Source organism: Metopolophium dirhodum, chromosome 1 (assembly GCF_019925205.1).
Source record: "Metopolophium dirhodum isolate CAU chromosome 1, ASM1992520v1, whole genome shotgun sequence".
In the NCBI taxonomy this organism is placed as follows: domain Eukaryota; kingdom Metazoa; phylum Arthropoda; class Insecta; order Hemiptera; family Aphididae; genus Metopolophium; species Metopolophium dirhodum.
Window position 1 is genome coordinate 105037328 of NC_083560.1, and position 26141 is coordinate 105063468.

The 26141-nt window shown below is 28.6% G+C and overlaps 2 pseudogenes; one reads left to right on the forward strand and one right to left on the reverse strand.

Annotated features, from left to right (window-relative positions):
• Positions 1-21660: 21660 nt before the first annotated feature.
• LOC132937685 (5S ribosomal RNA) lies at positions 21661-21781 on the reverse strand (annotated as a pseudogene).
• Positions 21782-23415: 1634 nt separating this feature from the next.
• Positions 23416-25842, forward strand: LOC132949176 (uncharacterized; annotated as a pseudogene).
• Positions 25843-26141: the final 299 nt, after the last annotated feature.

Consider the following 26141-nt stretch of genomic DNA (forward strand, 5'->3'; position numbering starts at 1 on the left):
CTTATATACATATAATATTTTTGTATGTTTGTTTATTATGAATATTGTATCTACTTTTGAAATATTGTTATAATGTTTTAAACAAAATTATAAAATGTAATGAATAATATAGTATATACCAATTCAATTTAGGTAAAAGACCTTAAAATATTTGGCTACTAATTGCAGTCACTTGCGTCTTTATTTTTAAATTAGGCACAAAATGTATTATTTGCAATATTGAAGAGAGGTCCTAAGGTATATACAATAAGCACACGCTACATAATATACCATCATGCCTATAAACTACAGTATACCTGTATAATTACAACTAAAATAATATCAACGTTTTTCGGTGAGCTTACTATCTTAGTTTCTTTTATTTTCTAATTTATATATTAATTTATCAGTATTATCTATTTGTTTCGATTATGGCACATTTTGTTAGGATAGCTGAATTTACTAATGTTATGTTCTATTATTATTTCTATTTTAATAATTTTCTCTTTTTTGCCGATCACATAATCACTTGATCATTCTTTAGTGTTACATTTATGTCTAATTAATAATAACTTTAAGTTCAGATAATTTCTTACATAGGGACCTATTATACCAAATAAATTATGCCTCTTTAAGTAATAAATTAATGTTATATTTCTCTTATTATAGCTGGCGTTATTATTTGATGAAAAACATTGTCAGCCATTTCACCCACACTTACAATTTCGGAAATATTATCCGATAATGATTGCTTATAATATTGTTTTTTATTTATATGCGTGCGTGTATTTGTTATATATATTTTATTAATACAAAACTGAACTTCAACGTATTTGACACCACCGTAATATACTATACCTATACCTGTAATATTATATTATACGGTAGGTACTGGTAAACCAGTGCAGAACGCTTCTACTATATCTAATTGACATACCATGTGGCAAGGAATTAAACGAACGTGTTATAACGTCGCAGGTTTTTTTCGTACAAATTACTTAATTCACCGAACCACGTAAGTACTGGACTTTTGGACCATGCCCTACATAGTTATATTATAAAGTATAAAGTAAGCATGTAGTAATATTTTACAATATTACAAAGCCAATAAGCCTTGAATTCATATTCAAGTAAGAATGGTCAAAAGTGTCCCCCACTAGTCACTACCAATAATATTGTAGGGTTGTGCATATTATATTATAGACTATATTATGCGGTATAACTAATGGGTAACAATATAATAATATATTATCTCTACGAAGCTCTCGGCCCTGATCCGGACAACATCCATAAGATTCTCACTTTTTTGAAATTAACTAAATTATATAACCTAATCTAAATAAGCCTGCACGCCCCAAACTTGAATTGTATAACTTTCCCTCCTTTTTATCTTTATATGTAAAATTTAACATCAACCAATAATCTTTGTTGTTGTGGCTTAATAATAAATAAATAAAAAAAAAAATAATAATTTATCTACTTATATTATGAAATTGTAATAAAGACAAACATCTACTTGGAGAGCTTACATAATATTATAATTTGACCCTTGAAATTTTAGTCATTATAGAAATATACCTAAATACATGATTCATACAGAGTATACAGACATGGTTTACTATTTAGTAATTAGTACCTTAACATAGTTATACATTTATATCTTATTTATGTTAAACCTAACTATCTTATGTACCTTAGGTATATTCAACCTAAATAAGGCAGAAATTACAAATACAAATTCTTAAATAAATAATACAATATGGATAGGTAGTATATAGATGATTATATTTTAGATTAATTGTTTGTAAATCAATTAGTAATTTCCGATATAACGTATACATTAAATGTATGACCTTCGATAGTGTTATCAAAATCTATAAAATTTTTAAAAATACGTTGGTATATTTACTATAATGCAGATGAATATGGTATAATACTTATAATATTATAGTAATATTATGGACGAGTCTTACCTATCGAAATTATGATTACATATGCTTAAAGATAAATACTTAATGTACCTACTTAGTAGTAGTAACTTTTAATAGATAGATACCAGTTCCTAGAGAACATCTGAGAACCGAAACCCTTAATGGAATCATTATATTTTTCACAATCGGAATCCATTTACATAACAAATAATTTTCTTAATTCTATTACGATTTTATTGGTTTTAAGAAATAAATGAAAATTGTCTTTAAATTTAGTTTTATTTTAACAAAATAAACACAATTGTACATTTTTCATACCTACATATTTTTTAGCTCCAAATAATCACGTTAAATTACCGACAGCGATTATTTTTATCTATAAAAATATTATTATGGGTTGCAATTCTGCATTGGTAACATAACGAACGTACGAAAAACAATAATGTGTTTTTCCAACGAGTCGTTTTGAAATACCTTCGAATAATAAGTTATTTAGGTGATAATTTGTTGTGCGCAAAATACGGGATTATCAACAAAATGCGTTATCGAATGATTTCAGTTTAGCCTAACATACTTCCTTGGAAGGTATCTATATAGAAATAGGCTGACGTAATGCGTAAGTCCAAAACTACGAATACAATTATTATAATGTACAAAATATAACATTAATATGAAATACCGTAGTAAACAATTGATCTCGATTATTGTAGACGTATCATTTTTTTTATAGATATTTTAATTTTAAATGTGGACACAATTATACTTAAACAATGATTTTTTGTATTAAATGAGTTATTAGCGATCTTCAGCACAATTTATCGTAGTTTATACTTTCGCATAAAATATTTAACGTAGGTATTTAAGTACCTATCCTTAAAATGAAACCTTGGTATAATAATAAGTTATAATATATTACTTTAAGATAGTATACCTATGAGGTACCCACCGGCCACCAAATTAGATTCAAATGTGTTCTTCGATTATTTCATCGTACATGGAAATCGTATATCGATTTTTACATGGTGATTTGATCGAGAAAACTATCAAAAACTTGTTCGATTATGTCAAAAACACTCGTGGCTGCCAATATTTTAGGCCAGAATCCGAGAAAATGGTGCATACGTGTTTCTTTTGACCAATAGAGATTACTGTTGTACTTGGTTCACCAACATAACTATAGCGTGAAAAAAAAGCTGGGGGGGCGTTGGTAAATTCTAATGATGAAGTATACAATATTTATTGGCAGATGGCACAATAATTATAATTTACGTTGTATTAAGTATCGCTTGACAGAGAGACGTTTGTGACATTTTCATCATCTAACGCCTGTAAACCAAAAGACGCTCATACATGGGAGATCGTATCGACCTTCTAAAAACTAAAGAAATTCTATCATTTTATCAGACATTTAGAAACATAATATTACTATGGTAACATTAATAATCTCAGATGCTCAACGCTAAAACTGACAATGCTATTTTTTTATAGTAAGTTATTACGCATTTTAACATGACCATAATATATATTTTAATATAATATTAATTTTATTCTACTCGGAATTTAGTCATCATAAGGGAACTATATATGTACACAATGTATGAAATATACCTACTTGAATAAAAATCAATGTTTTGATTATCAAACGTAGCCTGTTATTAATTTATACTCAAACCCGAAAAATTTGCGAGACAATCGAGTGTAAGACCTGGTACCTAATCAAAATAAACATACACATTATATGAACGTTTAATTCTATTAACAAAACAAATAAAAAAAGGTGGCTAAGTGGATTACAGTACAGTAGGTTACAAGTGGGTCACTGTAATGGATGGTGTTAAATTTGAATTCAATGATATAATATCATTGTATAAGAAAAACGAATCTGAGCGAAAACGGTCAGTCAGCCTATGATATTACCAAGTATATTTGATGATATTATTGTGAATAATGTAATTTATATATAACCTATTTACGTAGAGCCTTGATTTCAATTTTTAATCCTTAGCTATAAAAGTTGAATAGTTTATAAATTTTTAACTACAAAATAATTATTAAATTATAAATTTGATAAATTTTGTCAAAATTAGGAAGTATTCAAAAGCAGTCTCTGTTACGTGCGGCGAACGGCGGTGGCTCGTGCGTGACGATGCCACTTCTCCGTACTATGCCACGCCCCGGAATTTGATGACCACGTAAAATATTTTTTTTTCGCCCGCGTTCGTTAATGTGTACGATTGTTATAATATATTATTAAAATATAATATATAAGTATACTTATTATACACATTACACATATAATATGTGTATGCTGTACGCGTCTTTGTAAAATATTCAAAGATTATAATATTTTATTTTATCAACATATTATTACCTTATGTCCAATGTTCAATGATCTGCTTCATATTTCGTTTTGTTTTATTTTTAAAATATACTTCTGAAAGTTTCCGCTTAGTTAAAGTATGTAGGTACTGCATAGTAATAAGATGCTGACATTTGTCGTAATCCTACACCACTGCCCCAAAATTATTATGGATTATCCAAATAGATGTCCATGTAAAAAATATTTTAACAAACACTTTTTAAATCAAGACTTATAGATCATTGACCTCAATGTTTAATCTGCAGATTTTTTTAGAACGATGATGGACTACGCAAATTATATATACAGTATTATAAGTGTTATATCATTTAGCTAAATTAAAACGGTAATTTTTACCAGCTATATATAGGTACCTAGATTTGGCGTTAAGCATCACTAGTGAATAGTGATACTGAAGTATAGGGATTAAAAAATAAAAAATCAAGACTTTATAATTATATAATATATTATATAATATTTCTATACAATAAAAACACAGGATAATACTAGTGGCGATGGCCGTATGGGATGTGGGGTGATTCAAAATACATATTATATATACGCAATCCTTTTACTTACACGCGACACATGCAACACATAAAGTATAATATTAAACACCTCTCCGGATTAGACGTTTAGTAAAAACAAGACAATCAATCAATTACCAGTGGCGCCAGACGACACCGTTATAATTCATATACCAATATAGTATAATACAAAAGTATAATACATTTAAGACCCCCTCTACTTCAAAAATTCTACGATCAGGACATTCGGTAAAAACCACACAATAAATTACCAGTGGCACCTTTATCACACATCACAAAATAAAATAAAATCATAAACACATCAATAATCTAACATTACGTATTAACACTATTAACCGATGCATATCAAAAAAAGGGATTACACAAATATCATTCTATAATAATATAAGGATCATACAGAATCGTCGTGTCAGACTGTCTTTTACACAAGAGGATCCGATGTACAACGTCCATGGTAGTATGCACTTCGACAATATTTTTTGCGATTCAAAGCGTTCATATATTATGTATGTATACATTGTATACATTTATATATTGAGTTATTCTAGCATGTGGTATGAGTGTATGACTGTCTAAATTAATTATCTCGTATTATTGAACAAATTCACCTTGTTAATTATATGCATTCACCTATCTATTTACTTTTTGCAATATAAGGTTCTAAGCTATTACTATCATCGTATTATAGGCTAGATGTAGTATTTTTTTTTTTTTTGTTGGTTAACTTGCGGCAACATAGGCCATTGGGTGTGGGGGAGAGCACTGTAGGTTTTTATATTGGGTAGGTTGGTACACGTGTGTGTTGTGTTTCGGCAGAATATCTAATGGGGCACCCGTAGGTTTCTGCCGTGCCCCGGGTGGGGGGATGGCGGCACTTGTTCTCCGGACACCGTGACTTGCACGGAGAAAAATGCCGCCCGGTGGTCGAGGATCGAACTCGGACCGGCTGTGCCGAATCCGTCACGTTAGACCGCTCGGCCACCTCGTCCCCCCAGTATTATTACACAGTTATACGATGTTGTCTATTTAGAATATATTTGTAATAATAAATTCATCGACATCCCCGTCCATACAATATTTTACGTAGAATATCACCTCATACATTCACCCTATACACTTAATTTTTCTATAATTGTTACTTTTCCTTTTCCGTTTATCTTTTCGTATTTTTATTCTAGGATATCTAGGATAAGTTCAAAATGCAATATAGTTTATAGAATATATACCATTATATACCAACATATTATAACTAGCTACCTGGTTATAACCTATGAGTATAGGTATAGTTTATACAAACGATCTGGAAAAATCAACAGAGTGGTTCAAATTGTTTGCACACCATGGCTCATATACAAAAAAAATCAAAATATTTAAATATTTATAATTTATGTTATTTTTTTGTAAATATGTATTAAAATACATGAAATATTAAGCATAAAGTTTTATTTAACATTTATTTTTAAAATTAGAGTCATATAAAAGGTGGGTAAGTGGTTACCGCTCTGCTGAACATAATGTGTCGTGTGAGTCGCTGTAATGGTTATGCTAAATTTTAATCCAATGATATAAAATCATTGTAGGTATACGAAAAACGATTATTACCATTGATTGTAGCTATTATAAATTATAATAGACTATTATTGTGCAGATATTCTAAATCTAAATAAAATGTACTGAACGTTAAGTTAAGGTCATTCGTATATATTAATCTTAAATGTATATTATATTATCGGGTATAGCCGTATAGGAAATGCGTCGCACGTCAGTTTGCGACACTTCCAACACCACTGTCCGCACACTCTATCACATCTGCCCGCAATCAAATAAATATTCGTAAAATAATTATATTATTAACACTATGTATATTACCGGCCTCCCACCAATTGTTCCCAAGACCGACGACCGGCTAACGACGGCCGTCGGTTTACGTACTCACTCCTCTTCTCTTCCTACCGCCAACAGTGACACGTGGGTGCAAATTATTATTGTATATCAGCGTTTTTCTTTTGAAAACATAGAGTAGCGATCGTTGAAGTTTTCCCGGCGATGTTCGCGGGAAGAACGTTTGGTGAAAAAGGGTGATCAGACATCGACCGGTGTACTATTATTATGATCATTATGATTATTATTTTTTATGTATCTGGCGGTACAACGTATACCTAGTGAATTATACATTTATATTAAATTATATATAATATACGCTCTGAGCGAACGACCGATAACCTAGAGGAGCCGTTGGAGATTATCATTTATTCTTACTAGAATTATTATTAAACATATCATCGTTTGGTCAAATGTTATTATTGTCTTTGTTATTTTATAAGTCCGAGTTATACGCCCGTTAAGCTTTCTTGGCACCAACTTAATCTTAATATATTTAATTTTATTTACCTAAACATTGTGTATTGAGTTCTATTTTATAATTATTATTACTGCGATGCCTGTGCTTCCATCTTTTTGACCCAGGGCCTCTCATTATATTATTACAATAAAAGAAATCCGCAACGCTCCAGCCCTTCGGGTCTCGGCTCTTGGTTGCGACCTTGCTCAAAGCGGCGGGTAACCACATGACTCTCGAGTCACGAACAATGTGTCTCGAGTTGTCACAGATGGCGATCTTGCCAGGATATTCGAAAAACGTACAAGTCTCAAAATATAATTTATCATAATATAAATAGTAATAATAAAATTTGCTCATAAACCACTTATAATAATGGTATCCGTATATATTATATTTTATACGATTTTTTCGATCACGTAATTTATTAATGACGACAAGAATATGATATTATATAAATATTATAACGATGACGTCGCGCGACGTCGATGGTCGATGCAAATAGTGTGCAAGTGCGCACCATAGTCACGGCATTGCTGCAGCGTTGCACTGAAAATTATAATGATTATAAATTAGGTATATTACAATATTCTCCGCTATGCATTATGTCGAGAATATTAGTAAACACAGTACAATATGATACTGTCGTTTTATTTACATAATATGGTGTATATGTGTTTATAATATCTCATTGCCAAGTTTAAGTCCAAACGCAGCTATTTTTTTATATTATCATCACTTTGTTACGGATTGTTATCTATAACATGTATATATACAATATACGAATAAAGACGCGGAAACGATAGTTACATTACCTATATCGTATTTCATAAAACAAAATACTATGTGCCTATATAGGTGGTATTAATATCAAATATTTCTTAGGTTGTTTCGTATCAGAAAGTCACAAGAATAAAATTGATATAAATATTTATCTTCATACTATCACTAAATGTCCGCTAATCTGTGTAAACCACTTATCGTTCGTCAAGGCTCACGCCGCGTTCGAAACTGTCTTTTTTTGAAGGGTTTGTTTCTACGTTTCTTCAATAGATTGTATATTCGTAAACTAAAAATTATGTTATGACGAAGCGGTCAGCTATACGAGTATACGGCGGACCTATAGCTCGCAGATGGCAAAAGTTCTAATGACTCTTCTGGGTTCCGTGAGGCGAGTGTCCGATAAGGCACCCGCCTGGCGTGCAGCTACCATGGTCCGATTATTCGGTAGCGTCCATGCCATGGAGTTACATACGAGTCTATTTGAAACGAAAACCATAAAAAAAAAAAGGTGGATAAGTGGAGGTCGCTCTGCTGTACTGTAGGTTACAAGTGGGTCACTGCAATAGATGGTGTTAAATTTGAATTCAATGATATAATATCATTGTATAAGAAAAACGATTCTGAGCGAAAACGGTTAGTCAGCCTATGATATTACCAAGTATATTTGATGATATTATTGTGAATAAAGTAATTCATATATAACCTATATACGTGGAGCCTTGTTTTAAATTTTCAATCCTTAGCCGTACAAGTTAAACATTATATACATTTTTAACTACAAAATAATTATTAAATTATAAATTTGATAAACTTTGTCAAAATTTGAACTTTAAATGCTTATAAAAATTTAATTTTACTTTCTTGTAGAAATTTTTTTTTGATGAAAGTAGACTAACTTATCGACAATCTTGTATTACATTTTCAAATCTTAGATTTAAAAAGAAAAATTTTTATGAATTCTCAACTCAAAATAATTTGCTAATTTTTGTGATTTTTCATTATTTTATCAAGATTTGAACTTTCAATGCTTATAAATAAACACTGTGAATAAGGATTTTAAATTTTTTTCATCTGCCTTTGAAACAATAACCTAGGAGTCTTCTATTAAATTTTCAAGCTTTTTTACACTACAGATAAAATTGTATTGATATTTATAGAAAAAAAAACTAATAAAAATGGAAACTGAAAATGTCCGTAAACAGCTCAAAATAAGTCAAAGTATTTTGAAAATGTTATGGTGTATAGAAAATGCTAATATAAACATTCAGTCAAAATATCATGTCCTTACGGTCATTTGTTTTAGAGTTACACCAAAAACCAAAATCGATTTTCTCGAAAACAGATTTTGCGTAAAAATTCCTGTTTTTCCTTAATTTTTCTTTTGTTTTTCACGTCGCTTTTGAAAACTACTGGGACTTTTACTTTTGACCCACCAAAGTACCAACTAGATTCACTTTCCCATCAGAAAAGTTATTGTTGAAGAAAATCCAAGCACTTTTACTGTCCTAAAGGTGATGACAGACACAAAAATAAAAAAAAAATAACTAAAAAATAAAAAAAAAACACACATCATTGTAAAATCAATACATTCATCGCTTCGCTCAGAATCTAATACTATGACGCGTACCTATTGCTTTGAACGAACGCGTGTAAATATCTATAATACAATAATATTTATATACTTTGCCTATTATAAGAAAATAGTTTTTGAGTATTTTTTTTTTTATTACATTCCATACCTATAGTGATTAGTTTTTATGATTATTCACTTAGTACCTATTTAATGTAGAAAATAAAAACATTTAAATATAACTAATTTTTACTTAAATAATCTAGATTAGTTGGTAGGTATACTATATTATAATATATGCAATATACAATACAACAGTTAGTTAATACAATCTGTTTTAATCTATTCTGTGGTACAAAAATGTAAAAACACAAAAAAAAACAGTAAAATATATATATTATAGTAGGTATCTTTCAAAATAAGTAGCATGTATCATACAATAATAATGTGCGACGCTTGAAATGAACGGAGACACGTGTTCGCGTTTCGCCTCGTGTGCATAATCCACATTAGGTTCCGTACATTTTTCGTATTATTAAGTATATTTTAACAAATAAAATTGATACACTTATATTATTTTTAAAGTAGGTATTTATTAAATATAGATATTGCCGTATTGGAATATTATATGTTAATAATCGTGACTTTAACATAGATATGTTTTTGGGCAGGGTATACAAGTTTTTTTTTTAACCGATTTTCGTAATGCTTTGTTTGTCGACATAGAAAAACAAAGGAATAATAAAAACAAAATCTAAATTCCTCAAAAAAAGTAGCATGGCTATGAGATATTTTTTCTCTACGGCACTGAGTACAATACTATAGTGCTTGCACAACTATTAATTATTTAAAAAAAAAAAAATATTTTAATTACATGTTTGTGTGTAATAGGTACCTACTAAATTATATTAAATCCAGAAATATGAGTACCTACTGATTTATTTTTATCAAAAACCATTATGTACAGAGTAGTGTATACTCATGTATACAGAATGTATAAAGCGTGATTAAACAAAATAACATATTGAAACCGAGTGATATACGCGTTACACAATATACATTAAAAAAAAAATTGTATCTGATATATGTGCTATGAAATATAAATATATGTCACGTTTAAAAATGTTGATCATTGGTATAGTATTTTATAAAGACGAAAAGTATTATAAATTACAATTTCTATTCGAAATTACGAAATGATGAATACCTATAGAAAAACAATTTGTTTAGCATTTATATCGTATAAACGCGTAGTACCTAATTATAGTACACACGCATGATTACTTATAAAATATTTTGAGTGGTTTTAAAATTTTTAAAAAGTGTGCAAACTAGTTATTGCCTTTCTGACAGCCGTCAAATGATCTGCATGCTGTGGCGACCAACTTCTAGCTAAGTTCAGTAGCGCACTAACATAATAGTAAAAGTATTTGTGTGTAACTATCGTCTATCGGATGAGCAAAAACCACGATAGATATGTGATTTTGATTAGGTTAGGCAATTAGGTGAGCATATAGTTTTTAATATTATACAAAAAAAATACGGACACATAGGTAAACGACCAATATTGAATACACGCAGATCCATCCAAAGATGACTAGCTTCGTCAAAATTTAAATTTTAAATGCTTATGAAAAAATATTGTAACTACTTATATGTAACCAGTTCTGGCACAGTTAAAATAAAATTTTACACATTATAATACAAAATTGTACCTGCGACGGTCATAATATTATGTTTCTAAGCAAATGACGGCGGCGCACGCGTCCGTGTTATCATAACTGCGCTGTCTCACGATGTCCTTTACAACTATATTAATTATTATATATATAGTTATATAGAAAATAATATAAGAATGGATAGGCCACCAGTATCTATAACGCGAGAATGAACATTTTGATATTTAGGACAATACAGGGTTTCAAACTTCAAAGGTATACCTACTTATCAATTAAATGACAAATAAAATCAATGATAAAACTGCTTGCTAACATTATAAAATCATGCAGCCTGTCTTTCATGCACATTCCGCACAACGGCTTACTTTTTAGTTAATATAGGCGAGTAGCCTATTCATTCTTATCTTATCTATGTTCACACACACCCACCCAAACGGCGACTAACCAGATACAAGAAGCATTTATTTGTCTCTAATCTATAATGTAAGGCTCGAGTATTTTTTTTTATTAATTTATTTGTAATAAAATGTTTATACCATATTTCAACTAATTATAATAGTAATATTGACAACTATAAATAAACAAAAAAGTATTCTTTTTCGTGAGCTAAATGAAAAGCCACGTTTGAGATATACCATTTACTATTTAAATAGATATAAGTATAGGGATTGAAAAAATAAACTATAAACACCATTTATGTTTCAAGGAAGATTCCTTGAAATATTGGTATAACTTTTTATTAGAATCGGTCTAGTAGTTTTTGAGTCTACAAACTTCGGACAAACAAACGCGGGTTAAAATATAGTTTTCAAATTTCAAAATTATAAATTTAAATTATTATATCTGATCAATTATAATATTATATGTATAACCTGTGGCAACATGTGTATATACTATATGATATAAATGATAATTTATATATCATATATATATATATGAGATATATGTCCCGTCGTTCAGTATAATTGTTGTAGTTCCTATATTCAAAAATTGTTTTTACATTACATCGAGCAAACGGAAAGATTTATCAATAAAAGAAAAAATGGTTCACTATATTTTGATAAAATAGAAAAATGATCGCAAAGAAAAGCCACATTAATTTTGAAAACTTCTCAGCTATAAATCTTACTCAAATTTATGAAAAATGAAAACGAATTTGCACCTTTCCGAAAACGAAAACGGAAAATCACATATAGGCGTTGGCCTTAAAAAAACATAGATATACCTTAAGAAAAAAATAATTAATTTTTAACATTTGTTTTGTTTGAATGGACAATTAAGGTGCCAATTCCCCAATTCATTGGCGTCATTTTGGAAGGGGCAAGGGGAGCATTGTCACTGTCTGATTTTAAAAGCAGCCCGATGTGTCGTTGCCCGGTTGTTTTCGATTAATCATATTATTATACTTTATTAGCGCAAAAACATACTTTTATGTATAGGAAAATATTATATTATGTAGGTTGTAACCAATTTTTGTCACAATGGTGAATTGGTAATTATTAATTAATAGTTGGAATATAATATAGACGCATATGCGTTGACGTGCATGAAAGTTGGTAATAGTACCTAAATGTGTGTCTTATGAAGGAAAATAAACATAATATGTTCTTTCGAGCGGTCACCTGTTGTTTTATAAAATACCTATGTTGGGCTGGTCAAAAATGTTGCTCTATTAAAAACTAAAATGACGCCACTGTGCATCCAATTTTAAGAATACTAATACGTAGATGTGAGTAGTTTATTTTTATTCGTTTCTATGGTGATAAACAAAGTGTCAAAACGTTAGAAATAAAAATTCCATTTTTAGCGGTTTTTTGTAATTTGTCGGTGGTTTATCCCATGGCATTTAATAACTATTGATAAAATCGAAAAATGACCTTTCTAAAGTACCATCTTGATCCAATTTTCGAAAAGATAAGATACGATATGTTGAAATCGAAGCACTCCTTCTGGTAGAAGTTTTGTATACAGGATAAAAAAAATAAACACCATTGTAAAACCACTCCACTCAGAATCTAAAATGCAGCTTCATTTAAGTTAGAAATTAGAATACCTAATTGTATTTTACAACGCCACTAAGGATACTGAATTATAATACGTCACAACGGATTAAAGGGCCTCGCTATGGCTTTTATTTAAAGGGAATCAACAGACAATTACTAATCTCGTCGTCGCAGATATAGGCATCTATATAATATAGTATTGTCTTAGTCATAAAATATGATTATTATTTATTTACAGTACTCGGGACTTGTCACTTATATAATTTGCTTATTTTTACGGTTATTGACATAAAATGTGGCAGAGTGCTATGGAAGTGTATGTAATATTACAACACGTTCAATTATGGAGTTTTTTTTTTGCTATTTTCAACGATTTTTGAAAAATATGCTTATTTCCAGTTTTTCTAATTATTTTTGCTTTTTTGCATATCCCTGCTTAATTGTGATTTATGATGACACACGCCCCTAAAAAAAACCTAGATATTTTAGTTAATTTCTGTTCTTTTTGTTTTTACTTAAGGTAAAGTTATAATCTATTCCCCGTAAGTTGACCCACTTATTTTTTGCGCATGCAGTGTATTTGATGTATTGAAAATGTTCTGACAATATTATAGTTCACTATGTATACACCATGGTGTTTCGCGACGTGAAACTGTATAACCACAGTGAGCTATATTGTCACAACGTATTCACCAGACTCTTGCGTGAGTAAAAAAAAAGTGGCTCAACTTACGGGAAATAGAGTATAGAACTAAACATAATTGTTCTCCTGCATGACCCATAAAGTCATAACTATATAAGCTATTATTATTATATATTTTATATTTTTATACATCATGCATGTTGCATGTATCACGTAGTCATGTAGATTATTAATCAATTTTATAATTCTTGCACGTTAATAAGTTATGACTTATGAGTTATAATTATTGTTATAGGCTGTAGCATCGATAGATTTTTTTTTGGCGGAGGGGTATTAATTTATTTTATATTTTATTTATAGTTACTAAGTAGATTAAAATTTACATTTATTCATAAACAAAATGAAATTATAATAGATAGGGCAAGGGTCGGATATAGATTTGTGGACACCTATAAGATTGACAAACTTATCGCAAAAGGTACTTATTTTGTGGGGGTCTCTAGCTTATTAATCTAATTTATCTTATCTATCTTATTTTTAATCTTGTAGGGGCCCCGGGGCGTGAGACCCCCTGCCTACAATAGTTCTATAGGTACTATAGGATTTATGATTATGTAATAAATAACCATAAGTAGGTAAATATTGTACGTTTATACTTGTTAAACCCATATCTTGGTCTTTGAAAAAGTAACGCATAAGTACAGTTTACAAAATACATTATATTATATTTTCGTTGAGAGTAAACTATTTCGCTAATCTCCAAGGTGACCTCATGAAACTGAAATCTGACGTTGGCAGTGTCGTAAAAATATATAGGTATGCAGATTGCAGAGTGTACATCACAGGACCTTATAAGGTCTAATGATTGATATTAAAATATTAAAATATAAAATACTTTTTTATTGATTTTTCAATGAAACCAATGTTATTTAGTATATAGGTATATACTAATTTACTATTACTGTAACTATTACTGTCCAAAAACAGAACACAGTAACTACCACTTTTAATATTTTGCAGGAGAGTTAGTTTACTAAACTGATAATTTTTGTTTATAATTTTTGATAACGTGGTATAGGAATTTTTTATGTAATAATTTAGATAGTGTGTTTTGGATATTGAAAAAACCTTTTTATACAAAGACTATGGTAGTTACTTGTTACTAAATCATAAGCTTAAGGCGCATTCACAGCTACGTCGTGTGTCGTGTCGTGCGAGGGCTTGGTTATTATATGGTTACAACTGGTAACCAATATGGTTTAAAAGATGAGCAGTAGTAAATTCTTGGTTGCACCTTGGTTATTACATGATACCAAACAAGTAATATCCAATCACAATACGATTTGATCGACATGACACGACACACGATGCAGCTGTGAATCCGGCTTAATGGTAATATTGCAAAGAGGTTGGAATAAAAAAAATCAGAAATTTAACAAGGAACATATTCATTATGTAAAAAAGTCAGTTTTTCGTTTTTGGGCATCCGTGTTGTCTATAGCCCTATCTAAATTATTAAGAAGTGTAAATATAGATTTTCGCCCATATTTTCATGTTATTATACTATATTACACTATACGTCTATACACATTACACATTAGTTGTTCACTGATTATTCCTAATGATTATTTTGAAACTTGACTGTTGTAATAATTTGTTATTTTTGTAAAAGCACTTTCAAATTTGTCCATTTCTTTTTTTTATAAAACGGAATTTGTGACCACTGTTTTTTTTCTTTTTGTGGTCCATGAAATAAAATAGTAACATTTTACGTTAGAAATACATTAAGTAAACTATGCAACACAAATATGTATACCTAATTTAGTTCCACTAATTATATATTTCATCGTATTCAAATAATATTAATTTTAAGCCAATTAAAAACAATAATACATGGTTACACATTTTTTATAAGCTTTAGCCAGTACCTACTGGGGATGTTGAGTTCAGCATTTACATAATTAAAATATATTGCATAATACCTACAACTAGAATATATTATATGCATACTTAAGGACATTTTTTTGATTGCCACTAGTTGAGAAACACTGGTCTAGAGTCTAGTCTCATTATAGTTATACATTGTTGATTGTACGACGTCTGATAACATATCGAGTGTATTTAATATGCAATATTTAATATGATTTGTATATAATAATATAATTAAGAAGTTTCAAGTACCCACGAATTATATTTTTAAATTATAACACAAAACTAAAACCGTTCTTCTTCGTTTAAACATTTAATTTCGTCCAAAATTGAAATTCAAATAAAAATAGAAAACTCTGTTTATTTTTTAGATGTTTTGGTTACAGTATGACCTATTTACGTGGAACCTAATTTTACATTTTTAATCCTTAGCCATAAAAACTGGACATTTTATACGTTTTTAACTGAAAAATAATTTGTACATTTTCAATACAATAAATGTTGTTGAAATTTGAACTTCAAATGCTTATAAAGAAAATCTTGCCTATGTATTCTTAATATTTTGAAACTGATATTGCAACAATGTGTGAGGAATCTTGTATTAAATTTTCAAGGTTTTTGACCCAACAAATAACATTTAGTTGATATTTAAAGAAAGAAAAGGTGGATAAGTGGATGTCGCTATGCTGTAAAGTAGGTTACAAGTGGGTTACTGTAACGGATGGTGTTAAATTTGAATTCAATGATATAATATCATTGTATAAGAAAAACGATTCTGAGCGAAAACGGTCAGTCAGCCTATGATATTACCAAGTATATTTGATGATATTATTGTGAATAAAGTAATTTATATATATTATAACCTATTTACGTGGAGCCTTATTTTAAATTTTCAATCCTTAGCTATAAAAATTGAACATTTTATAAATTTTTAACTACAAAATAATTATTAAAATATAAAATTGATAAATTTTGTCAAAATTTGAATTTGAAATGCTTATAAAAAAAATTGTGCATATGTATTTTTAATATTTTTCAACTGCTATTGTAACAATATATCAGAAGCCTTGCATTACATTTTCACCCTTTTTTACACAACAAATAAAATTTTATTTTTAGAAAAAAAACTAAAAAAATTGAAAACTGACAATGTCCGTAAACAGCTCAAAAAGAGTCAAATTATTTTCAAAATGTTATCCTGTATAGAAAATGCTAATACAAACATTCAGTGAAATTTTCAAGTACCTACAGTCATTCGTTTTTTAAAGACAACAAAATAAGAAAATTGTTACATGAGATATCGAGTGAATATCTAATGTTGTAAAAATATGAATTTCAAACGCTCATTAAAATTTAATTTGACGTTCTTGTAGACATTTTTTTTTTTTTGATAAAGGCAGACAAACTTATGGATAATCTTGTATTACATTTTCAAATCTTAAATTTAAACAGAAATATTTTTATGAATTCTCAACTCAAAATAATTTGCTAATTTTCGTGATTTTTCCGTATTTTATCAATATTTGAACTTTAAATGCTTATAAATAAAAACTGTGACTAAGGATTTTTAATTTTTTTTATCTGCCTTTGAAACAATAACCTAGGCGCCTTCTATTAAATTGTCAAGCTTTTGTACCCAACAGATAAAATTTTATTGATATTTATAGAAAAAAAAAAGGTGGATAAGTGTACTACTGTACAGTAGGTTACAAGTGGGTCACTGTAATGGATGGTGTTAAATTTGAATTCAATAATATAATATCATTGTATAAGAAAAACGATTCTGAGCGAAAACGGTCAGTCAGCCTATGATTTTACCAAGTATATTTGATGATATTATTGTGAATAAAGTAATTTATATATAACCTATTTACGTGGAGCCTTGTTTTAAATTTCCAATCTTTAGCCATAAAAGTTAAACATTTTATACATTTTTAACCACAAAATAATTAAAAAATTATAAATTTGATAAATGTTGTCAAAATTTGAACTTTAAATGCTTATAAAAAAAATTATGCCTAAGTATTTTTATATTTTTCAACTGCTATTAGAACGATATATCAAGGGCCTTATTACATTAAATTTTCAATAAAATGTTATTGATATTTATAGAAAAAAAAACTAAAAAAATTGAAAACTGACAAGGACATTGTAAACAGGACAGTAAACAGTTCAAAAAGAGTCAAAATATTTTCAACATTTTATGGTGTATAGAAAATGCTAATATAAACATTCAGTGAAATTCTCAAGTATCTACAGTCATTCGTTTTTTAATTACAATAAAATAAGAAAATTGTTACATAAGAAATCGAGTAAATATCAAATGTTGTAAAAATATAAATTTCAGACGCTCATAAAAATTTAATTTAAGTTTCTGCTAGACATTTTTTTTTTGATAAAGGTAGACAAACTTATGAGTAATCTTATATTACATTTTCAAATCTTAGATTTAAAAAGAAAAATTTTTATGAATTCTCATCAAAATAATTTGCTATTTTTCGTGATTTTTCCGTATTTTGTCAAAATTTGAACTTTAAATGCTTATAATTAAAAACTGTGACTAAGGATTTTTAATTTTTTTCATCTGCCTTTGAAACAATAACCTAGGAGCCTTCTATTAAATTTTCAAGCTTTTTTACTCAACAGATAAAATTTTATTGATATTTATAGAAAAAAAAAACTAAAAAAATTGAAAACTGACAATGGCCGTAAACAGCTCAAAAAGAGTCAAAATATTTTGTAAATTTTATGGTGTATAGAAAATGCTAATATAAACATTCAGTCAAAATTTCATGTCCCTACGGTCATTTATTTTAGAGTTACACCAAAAACCAAAATCGATTTTCTCGAAAACAGATTTTGCGTAAAAATTCCCGTTTTTCCTTAATTTTTCTTTTGTTTTTCACGTCGCTTGTGAAAACTACTGGGAAATTTTTACTTTTGACCCCCCAAAGTACCAACTAGATTCACTTTCCTATCAGAAAAGTTACTATTGAAGAAAATCCAAGCACTTTTACTGTCCTAAAAGGTGATGACAGACACAAAAATAAAAAAAAAAATAAAAAATAAAAAAAAAACACACATCATTGTAGAATCAATACATTCATCGCTTCGCTCAGAATCTAAAACTAAAAAAATTGAAAACTAACAATGTCCGTAAACAGCTCAAAAAGAGTCAAAATATTTACAAAATGTTATGGTGTATAGAAAATGCTAATATAAACATTCAGTCAAAATTTTATGTCCCAACGGAAATTTGGTTTAGAGTTACACCAAAAACCAAAATCGATTTTGCGTAAAAATTCCTGTTTTTCCTTAATTTTTCTTTTGTTTTTCACGTCGCGTTTGAAAACTACTGGGAAATTTTTACTTTTGACCCCCCAAAGTACCAACTAGATTCACTTTCCCATCAGAAAAGTTATTGTTGAAGAAAATCCAAGCACTTTTACTGTCCTAAAAGGTGATGACAGACACAAAAACAAAAAAAATTAAAAAAATTAAAAAAAATTAAAACTTAAAAATAACACACATCATTGTAAAATCAATACATTCATCGTTCCACTCAGAATCTATTACCTTATATGATTTCTCTATTTATAAATGGTTTTTTAGATTCTGATCGAAGCGATGAATGTATTGATTTTACAATGATGTGTGTTTTTTTTTTTATTTTAGATTCTGAGCGAAGCGATGAATGTATTGATTCTACAATGATGTGTGTTTTTTTTTTTTTTTGTGTCTGTCATCACCTTTTAGGACAGTAAAAGTGCTTGGATTTTCTTCAATAGTAACTTTTCTGATAGGAAAGTGAATCTAGTTGGTACTTTGGGGATCAAAAGTAAAAATTTCCCAGTAGTTTTCACAAGCGACGTGAAAAACGAAAGAAAAATTAAGGAAAAACGGGAATTTTTACGCAAAATCTGTTTTCGAGAAAATCAATTTTGGTTTTTGGTGTAACTCTAAAACAAATGACCGTAAGGACATAAAATTTTGACTGAATGTTTATATTAGCATTTTCTATACACCATAAAATGTTGAAAATATTTTGACTCTTTTTGAGCTGTTTACGGCCATTGTCAGTTTTCAATTTTTTTAGTTTTTTTTTCTATAAATATCAATAAAATTTTATCTGTTGAGTAAAAAAGCATGAAAATTTAATAGAAGGCTCCTAGGTTATTTTTTCAAAGGCAGATGAAAAAAATTAAAAATCCTTAGTCACAGTTTTTAATTATAGGTAAGCATTTAAAGTTCAAATGTTGACAAAATACGGAAAAATCACGATAAATAGCAAATTATTTTGATGAGAATTCATAAAAATTTTTCTTTTTAAATCTAAGATTTGAAAATGTAATATAAGATTACTCATAAGTTTGTCTACCTTTATCAAAAAAAAAATGTCTAGAAGAAACTTTTATTTTTATGAGCGTCTGAAATTTATATTTTTACAACATTTGATATTTACTCGATTTCTCATGTAACAATTTTATTATTTTATTGTAATTAAAAAACGAATGACTGAAGATACTTGAAAATTTCACTGAATGTTTATATTAGCATTTTCTATACACCATAAAATGTTGAAAATATTTTGACTCTTTTTGAACTGTTTACGGACATTGTCAGTTTTCAATTTTTTTAGTTTTTTTTCTATAAATATCAATAAATTTTTATTTGTTGGGTAAAAAAGCATGAAAATTTAATATAAGGCTCCTGATATATCGTTCTAATAGCAGTTGAAAAATATTAAAAATACATAGGCACAATTTTTTTTTATAAGCATTTAAAGTTCAAATTTTGACAACAATTATCAAATTTATAATTTATTAATTATTTTGTGGTTAAAAATTTATAAATTTATAAATTTTTAACTTTTATGGCTAAGGATTGAAAATTTAAAACAAGGCTCCACGTAAATAGGTTATAATATATATAAATTACTTTATTCACAATAATATCATCATATATACTTGGTAAAATCATAGGCTGACTGACCGTTTTCGCTCAGAATCGTTTTTCTTATACAATGATATTATATCATTGAATTCAAATTTAACACCATCCATTACAGTGACCCACTTGTAACCTACTGTACAGCAGAGCGACATCCACTTATCCACCTTTTTTTTATTTGAAATGTTAGGAAACATAAAATCGTTTCTACTGAAAAATCAGTATTTTGGCAATAGTACGTTTTGGGTTTCCACCCCTCAAATGCTTTATTATAAAGCAAAAACACGAGTCCGTAAACAGCTCAAAATATTTGGAAAATGTTATGGTGTATAGAAAATGCTAATATAAACATTCAGACAAAATTTCATGTACCTACGGTTATTGGTAATAGAGTTGCACCAAAAACCAAAATCGATTTTCTCAAAAACAGATTTTGCGTTAAAATTCCCGTTTTTTCTTAATTTTTCTTTGGTTTTTCACGTCGCGTTTGAAAACTACTGAGACATTTAACTTTTGACCCCCCAAAAGTATGACAGACACAAAAAAAAATTTAAAAAAATTAAAAAAATTAAAAAAAAACACACACATCATTTAAAATCAATTCATTCATCTCTTCGCTCAGAATCTTAAATATTACAAAATGTTTAGATTAATACATTTTAAGCTATTTCCTAATTATAGCCCAATTCTATAGGTACACACCGTAAATTACTACGGTAATTAGGTAAGTAGGTTCATGATATAAAAATATGCTATATTATAATAATAATAACCATATATTATATATTGTTTGTGATGACAAACACAAAAAAAAACACACATCATTGTAAAATTAATACATTCAGAATCTAAAACTTATAAGCTTTATACTTTTATGATAAAAATATCTAAAGTAGTATAGGTAATAATTAATTAGTATTATAATATAATGTGAAAATAAAATAAAAATGCCAACGGCACGTAGTGTTTTCCCAAGCGGTCACCCATCCAAGTACTAACTACGCCCGACGTTGCTTAACTTGAGTGATTGGACGAGAACTGGTGTATTCAACGTGGTATGGTCGTTGGCGAAAATTTATGTATCTGACTGCATATTATAATAATATTATGTGTCTGATACCGGCAAAGATGTAAATTAAGGAATTAACGTAAATGACTAGTCATTATTCAATAACGATAATACATTCGATCAAATTAGACAGTAGGTATACGATATTGATTATTAACTAGGAAATAATGCTATAATGTAATAACGTCCATTATTTTCAGGCAATGATGCATTTAGAAATATTTCCTAGGTAATGACGATAACTCCGGGCTTTTTCAGACATAATTGATAAAAATGTTTAATCAATATTTAAATCAAAAATCTATTGTAAACATTAGGTACCTACATAAAAATCATTATTGTATAAACCTTTATAGATTAAAATACAAATTGTATGTTTCTATGGGATACAATCATAATGGTGCACAAACGTATAAAGTTGTTATATTTAAATTTATAAATATCAACTATTGATCTCAGTATCTCAGTATAGGTACATGTTAATTACGTTATATAAATTCAATATTTTCACTTTTTGAGCATTTGACATTTTAGGTTCTAAGCGTTTGAATAAATATATTGGTTTTACAATGATGTGTGTGTTTTCTTCTGTGTGATCATCAACTTTTAGGGTAGTAAAAATGCTCCGATTTACTATAGTAAACTATATACTTACGACGCATCTTTTCTGATATATGTACCTAAGTGAATAAAGTTATTGCATTCCGGAGGTCAAAATTGAAAATTCTCAGTATTTTTCGAAATTTTCAAATGGGGGAGGGGAAAATTCTGCAGCCCTCAAATGAAGCCACTGATAAATAACTACTATAATATTATACAATTTACAATTATACATTAGGTATATAGGTACTAGGTACCTATATATCATGGCTAGCTTATACCCTAGCTTATATGAGAGGATGACTTCTATCTGATAGCTAACCAAGTGCGCCCGCAGGATAAAATCCCACCCGGGGCAAGATAAAAATTATTTATAATCTAATATTAGTTATAGCGATATTAATATTAAAGTGTATGCAGTTAAAATTCCCAGGGGGGGGGGGGCAATGGCCCCCTTGCCCCCCCCCCCTGCAGGCGCCAATGTAGCTAACTAATCATTGAAGTAGGTTGAATATTATGATGGTACCGACTTAAAACGACTAGTATTATTATAATTTATAGGCTAATTATATAATAGTTAGAAGTGAGTAGTGGTACTGGAGAAAAAGGCGTGGCAAGCCGCGTGCCGAACAGCCAATACTGCTGACTGTAATCTAAACAATGAATAATGCTTAAAGAATATAGTGATGGCCGAGATGACTGTGCCGAGAACATTGCAACTTAATAATTATATTATAAGGACGGTGTTCGTGAAAAAAGGAATATGTCAATATTTTTATAAAGAAAAAAATATAAGATAACTACATTTATTTTGTACATAATTGTATGCCGGTACGGCTTTAATACCATTATAATACCAAACTTTATTATCTATATAATCTATATTATTAATAAATTAAAACCTACGCTACCTACGCTATCTGCCGACAACGCAATGCCCACTTTGTTCAAGTCGTTTTTTGTAATAAATATTATTAAAATATAATAATATGCTAGGTACCTACCTACAAAATTTACTAGAATAGTACTTCGTGATGAAGTCTGCCAGAAATAAAAGCAAGCTCACCATGAGTGCCAAACAACTTTAAGAATTAAATATATGCGTGACTTGCACAAAGCCTTTAGACACTACTTCAAAATTTTTGAATTGCCTTTATGACGTATGCAACAAGCGTATTGATTTGTGTTTTGAAAAACCAGGTGAGATGTTCTAAATATAGTTTTAAATTTTAATCATTAAACATATTATTATTAATATTCTTCATAATATACAATATTAATGATAATAATATGTAAAGTTTGGTCAACAATTTTAATATTATGCAATAATAGTATTAATTCGTGTACCACTAGCTGACCGTAAGCTGACGGAGTAGATTATATGAAATTAAAATGTTGAAAAAATGCCGAAAATAGTGTGAGTAACCTTAAGGGGGCTGAAGCCAATGAAAAAAAGTGACTTTTAGACCAATAAGCTAGACAAAACTGGAAGAATTTGATTTGACAGATTTTCATTTTGAAAACGGATTATGATTGACCAACAAGTTTACTAGGGAATGATCGAGGCGATTTTGAATATATTTTTTTTCATCTGTGATATCCAGGAATAAAAATATCGAAAAAATATGATATTTTGTATTTATACTATTCATTATATGACACTAACAATAATTGGTATATTCAAAATCGCCTCGATCATTCCCTGCAAGTAAATATGTTGATCAATCATAATCCGTTTTCAAAAATAAAAACTGTCAAACCAAATTCTTCCAGTTTTGACTAGCTTATTGGTCTGAAAGTCACTTTTTTTCATTGACTGGAGCCCCCTCCAGACTCCTTATGGTTTATTTTATGATACGGAATTCAAATATATTGAAAAAAATTATAACAAACAAAATTAATGTTTAGAGCGGTCAAATCTACATTAGTTTTGACTTTTGGCAAAACCGGCTGCAGCCCCTTTAACTCTTTATCGGTAGGTAATAATAATTTTTTATGAGTACTTGAATTTAACAGTTTTACGATAGGATACCACTATTCATTGGATATTTTACAATTCTAAAACGAATAAATTCTTGAATTTTCCACCAAATTTGAAAATTATCAATTTTTTTTTTAATTTTATTTAGTTTGATTATTGACGTACATTACAAAGACATGCCCGATAATTACTGTAAAGCAGAGCGCGGTTCCCACTTTTCCACCTTTTTGTTAAATTGGGTGCAGTTTATTTTGAATAATATTCTATATAGGTATAGTAAAAATACCAAAATATAATATAATTAATATTATCATGTATTCCAAATATGTATACCTATACATAGTACATACCTACTTATTATAGATAGTAAATATGTCATTAAAGAACATATTTTATTAAGTACTTATATAATTCTATATAAATGTATAACTCTTATTTATGGAATTATGTTTATAAATAACTTTTGGAATTTATCGGTGAATCGTCACGATCTATTTAATTTGCGTGTAAAATATTAAAAACACATTTTTAAGGAATGGATTGGAATACAAATTTTTTTTGTTACAAATAATAATAATTATATACTTGTTGTATGAATAATACCAAAGACTGAAGGATGCATTTTTTGTATGAATAACTGCAAATTTAAAAATATAACATTTAGAATATTTCAATGCAATTAATATTGCATTCGAGTTCAAAAAAATGCATAGAATTACTTATATTTGATTTACTTTATAACAGTTGTACCTACAAGCTTATTTATCATGTTTTTATTGTTTATATAGGTCAATTCGTATGCGATTGTGGAGTGGTAACTGACATTTCAAAAAGACTCATAAATTGTACATTATTTTGTGAACAGTTCGATGAAGTAATCACAAGTTTTTTATATACCCAGCTTGTACCTATTGTTTACTCAGGGTATGGGTGCAATTTAATGGAAAACAATAACTAATAGTGGAGGGGTACCTAAGTAGGTAACATTTTAACACGCAGTTTATAACTACATTTAATAATTAATTAATTGATTTATTGAAATCACTTCAGTACCCCTTAGCATTAAGTCACACTCATCCACCACTCACAAATTGCACCTGTATAAAATATTATCTGAATAAATAATATATTACAATTTATAGTATATCAATATAAATATGGTTTTAATTTTTCATTCATACTATGCTGTTGTCTTTAGAGTATTTTAAGAAATAATTATATGGATGAAGAATACCAAAAAGAAGAGTATGATCAATCGAAAGTCCCATGTCCAAATTCCGATGATGTAAGTACAAGTACCTATATATGAATAAGGAATTGTAATATATATTTGTTTTTAATAAAATACAAATCAAGCATAATTACGTTTGACGCAAACGTCTAAACCAAAATATATGTAACGGTGTGTTATTCTTTTTATAAAAATGTATTAATTGATTTTTTTAAGAATTTTAATGTATTTAAATCAAAGTTCGATTAAGTAGTTCTTAAGTTATATATAATTTAGGGCCGTCGTATTCATATAGTCGAATGCTTAAGAATAAGTATTGCTTAATCTATTTTTTTTTTAAATTATCAAATTTAGCTTAGGCAATACTATTATTCTTAAGCATTGTCGCATTGAGTATAAATAGAATACGGCTCTTGCTTTTTATTATACTAAGATGATTTTAAAATGTTGGTTATTACTATTGATCTAACAATATAAATAATTTGTAATAATGATACTAATAAATACTACATAATTATTAATTATTATCTACATCTATCTTATATTAC